Source organism: Micropterus dolomieu, linkage group LG11, assembly GCF_021292245.1.
Source record: "Micropterus dolomieu isolate WLL.071019.BEF.003 ecotype Adirondacks linkage group LG11, ASM2129224v1, whole genome shotgun sequence".
Lineage (NCBI taxonomy): Eukaryota > Metazoa > Chordata > Actinopteri > Centrarchiformes > Centrarchidae > Micropterus > Micropterus dolomieu.
Window position 1 is genome coordinate 13474247 of NC_060160.1, and position 4707 is coordinate 13478953.

The 4707-nt window shown below is 41.8% G+C and overlaps 1 protein-coding gene across 6 annotated transcripts in view; it reads right to left on the reverse strand.

The window, feature by feature from the left end:
- The window catches only part of rps6ka1 (ribosomal protein S6 kinase a, polypeptide 1), a 60930-nt gene that overhangs the window by 3936 nt on the left and 52287 nt on the right, over positions 1-4707 (reverse strand). The gene's annotated exons all lie outside the window — the stretch shown is intronic.

The window sequence follows — 4707 nt, forward strand, 5'->3', positions numbered from 1 at the left end:
AAGAGTAGGCTTAAGACTTTCCTCTTTGATAAAGCTTATAGTTAGGGCTGGCTCAGGTTAGTCCTGAACCATCCTTTAGTTATGCTGCTATAGGCCTAGACTGCCGGGGGATTTCCTATGATGCACTGAGCTCCTCTCTCCTCTACTTTCTCTCCCTCTGTATGCAACCTCATCCCATTATTGGATGTTACTAACACAACTTCTCCCCTTTCTGGTAGTCTTGTGCTTTCTCGTCCCTCTCCTCTCTCCTCCTATCACTTCCTGCAGGTTTTCTGGCTCTGGAGCTGTGGAGTCTGGATCTGTGGCTGCGGGTCACCTGCTGCCCCCGTGTTCCTGCTCGACACCCTCTGCTGCAACGACTATTGTTACTAGTCCTATTGCTATTATAATCATTAACATTACGATTGTTACCACTAACACTACTATAAATATCTGTACCATTTTTCATTTAGTCTATAGCAACATCACCTTTACTGTCTGTACCTCTGTGTGTATATTGTGTAGGCTGCCTCCTCTCTCTCTCTCTCTCTCTCTCTCTCACCCCAGCCATACCAATATAAACCCTGCTACTGCTGATTGACTAACGCTAAGCAGGTTTGGGCTTGTCCAATACCTGGATGGGAGACCTCCTAGGAAAACTAAATTGTTGGTGGGCCAGTAGAGGGCAGTCTTCCCTCTGGTCCTAATAAAAAGATCCCAGTGCAGTGACGGGGACACTGTTCACATTAATGGCTGCCATGTATCACCCAGGTGGGTGCTACACATTGGTTGAGGTGAATCCCCCCCACTTCACTGTGAAGCGCTTTGAGTTTCAATGATAAATTGCTATATAAATGTAATTCATTATTATTTACATATATTTATAAATTGTAATTATTTTGTATACACTTATATTTACCCTCTCTGTTGCACTCATCACACAAACCTGGGTGTAGCAAAACAGTGCAGAATATTTTAAGACCTGAACTCGCACCAAATGGAAAGTTAACTCCTTTGAGCCAATCAGATTTCAGCAAAAATGTGGTTCACTGATGATAAAGTCAGACCTTAGAAACGAAAAAATAAAAACTCTTGACCACCAGCCGGTTCGGCCTGGAATGGAACATCCGATCGGGAGTCTTCCCGAACTTCCCAATGAGCAGTCTGCCCCTGAGTCAGATGGTTTGCCTTCCACTGCTTATTAGGCAACATTAGAGTTGATTTATCTAAATCTTCTTTCTGAGACCGTTCTCGGTCTAATCTGAAGGAGGCATAACAGCAAGCTTTTGCCAGATGGTTCAGGCATGGACATAGACTCTCAGTACTTTGCTTCTATTACTACCACACTCCGGCAGCCCCAGAGGAATTTTCCTGGCAGCTTGCTGCAGCCCTGGAACAAGGCCTTGGAGACTCAAGGACCCAGACCAATTCATCAAACACCCTTCTCCCCATGTCTCCAGTGTTTAGGACTGACTGAGCCTGTCGTCACAGCAGCTCTTAACAACCGCTCTTTCCAATGTCCCCATGCAAAAGGGACACTCTGGAAATAACTCAGTGCCCTCACAGGGCTTTATTACCTACTAGCTGACACACAGAGAGCCGACAGAATGATCAGAGACCTGAGTGAAGAGACAGACAGTCAAACTTTTTTGGGTTGTTAAGGAGGACACATAAGGTCTCATAAGATTCAATTGATATTCATTCATCTTCATGTTTGTCAGCTGAAGCCTTGCAATGCAATTGAAGTAGAAATGATACACTACGTTTCTGAGGGACACCGGTACTATTTACTTCACTCTGTTTATTGACAGTTAAAGTTACTTTGCAGATTAAGATTTGGCACACAAAACCATCAGATTAGAAAACATGACAGCACGCTTTTTACAGCTTTTTACATGTATTGCTAGAGTAAAACACTGCTTACACAATAATGCATCCATAATAATAATAATCTATAAAGCAATATTCCGAATGATACTTTCCACTTTGATACTCAAAGAACCAGTTTGCTGATTTACTTATGTACTTTTAAGTCAAACTTCGAATACTCGAATTATGGTGTATTTTTATATTAAACATATATAGTTTTTCTACTTTTACTAACAATATAAGGATCTGAATACTTCTACACTGGGACAAGCAGGTGGAGGCACGGTCTCCTCTCATTTCTTCCTCTTTCTTGAATCCAGTGTGCTTTTCTTGTATTTGTCATAGTTTTCATGGTGCTCAGTGGAAAAGAGGAGGTGGTGCCTTTATCTAATAAACAACATGTCAGGGTCACCAATATTAAAGTTAGATAAAGGTAGTTAATTAGTGCTTTTTAGGGCTATCATAAAAAGGGAACTATACCTTCAAGAATTTTGCAGTGAATGCTTTACTTCGTGTTTTTACTTTTGGAATGCCCACAGTAACAACTTTGTTTTTACAGTTTGATGCCCTGTAGCATAGCACACTAGGGATTAGTTTTGAGGTGCGCACTCACAGGGGGGCATCTAGTGACAGAACAGTAAACACAGCCATAAACTGTTGAAATAAACATTTTGCTATGTTTTGTCAGGGCTGAACTCTGGTCTCCTCCACTCACTCCTCACCTGCAACTCATTCCCTCATCAGCATTTATACCAGTTTACTTACTTTGTTTATTGTCATTTATCCTGTTTGCTATCTGACTAGTTTCTATGTCCTTAGTTGCCCTGTTGGTTTCTGCCTGCCTGCTTACTGGTCTGCTTGTTTGCACCTGACTGTAAGCTCATTTATGCTTCAAAAAATCCTTGAACTTTACCAACCTGCCTATTCTGTCTGCGTTTGGGTTCTATCCACACTGCCCCGGCATGCCCACCATGATACATATACTGTGAGTTAACTATTTAATGTATTTTAGTTGACAAACCAATCTCACCTCAAGGCCCATTCAGTAGCTGTTCTGTAGCTTTTGATAATACCGTAACTATATTGATATATTTATTTCTGAGAATGTTGTAATGTTGTGTGTTTGAGACCACAGCTCTAAAGCTGTCGTTGGAAGCAGGTTTGTCATTTATCAAAATCCTCCCAATTGTTCATTGAAGTAACAAATAAATGACTGTGAGCTTATGTAACTTATGTTAAAACACAGTACACTGAAAGTTAAATTAACATTAACATTACAGTCTTGTTTTTCTTTCTGAACATAGAGACAAAGAAGCAGCACCTTCAAGCTTATCTGTGACCAGGGGTAGACTGGCCATTGGGTAGTTCGGGAAGACTCCCAAACGTCTGGTCCATTCCAGGCCGAACCAGCCGGTGGTCAAAGAGTTTTTATTTTTCAATTTCTAATGTCTTACCTTATGATGCGCGACCAGGCTGGCCTTCCCGACTTAGACCTCATTTTTGCTTACAGCTGATTGGCTCAACGGGGCAGATCATAGGAGTTTACTTTCTATCTAAATAAGAATTAAAATAAGTGCAAAAAATTTTCTGATTGTGGCCAACGGGTGCACACATAAAAGGCCTCTTAGTCTCAAAGTCCCAGGCTGAATTTCAGTCCCAGTATATCCCTGTCAGTGACATTCTACTACTGGTATTAAAAGCCACAATATAATTTCACTTTTCCAGAGGTAATACAGACTCAAGTCATTAGCATCCATTTTATGACTTTAGTTGAGCTCTCATTGATTGTATTTTTTTCCTCCATCATCTGGAGTGGGAGCTGGGGACCTCAGGGGCCAACTCTAGAGGCAAATGAAAAATGAAATGGTAATTAAGTGTGAGATGGAGGTAGTGTGGGCCTGTCGTCAGGGATAAACTGAGGAAGAGAAGGCATCAGCTTTGGAAAGGAAGTGAAACGGCCTTGCACTGGAGGAACTCTAGAGGCATAGTGGAGACATTGTTTTACTGGTGATAGATCTCACTAAGGCCCAGCTAATTTATTTCAAGACTTTCATTATGCTCAGACCCTCACAGATGTTGCTTTTAAAAATTTGAAGTTTTAAACCCTGCTGAGGGTAGTGCAAGCCTATACAGTGTACAGAGGGACACTCAGCTGTTAAAGGTACAGAAGTCCAGCTCATAAGGAAAGTAAAGTGCGCTACATAACTCAGAATCAGAAGAATCCGAACGAGCTTTATTGCCAAGTAGTGTTTTACACATACAAGGAATTTGCTTTGGTGTTAAGGTGCTACATGCAGACAGACATACAGCTGACATAAATAGATGTAGAAATATTTAAATATGTAATAACCAAATGCAAGTTATATAAGAATAACAGAAGAATAGAGAAAAATAATACAACTGACAACATAAAAAAAAATAAAAATAACAATGGAACATCAACAAGGGTAGTGCGGTGGTGCAGTGGTTAGCACTGTCGCCTCACAGCAAGAAGGTCATGGGTTCAAACCCCAGCCTTTCTGTGTGGAGTTTGCATGTTCTCTCTGGGTGCTCTGGCTTCCTCCCACCATCCAAAGACATGCAGGATAGGTTAATTGGTGTCTCCCAAATTGTCCTTAGGTGTGAGTGGCTGTGTGGCCCTGTGATGGACTGGCAACCTGTCCAGGGTGTACCCTCCCTTTTGCCCAATGTCAGCTGGGATTGGCTACAGCCCCCTGTGACCCTGTACGCAGGATAAGCGGTTGACAATGGATGGAACAACAACAATTTACAATTAACAAATATGGGCAATGTGCCAGGTTCGTGCGATATTTACATGTGCAGAGACGATTGTATTATTTGAAGGGGGGGGGGGGGGGG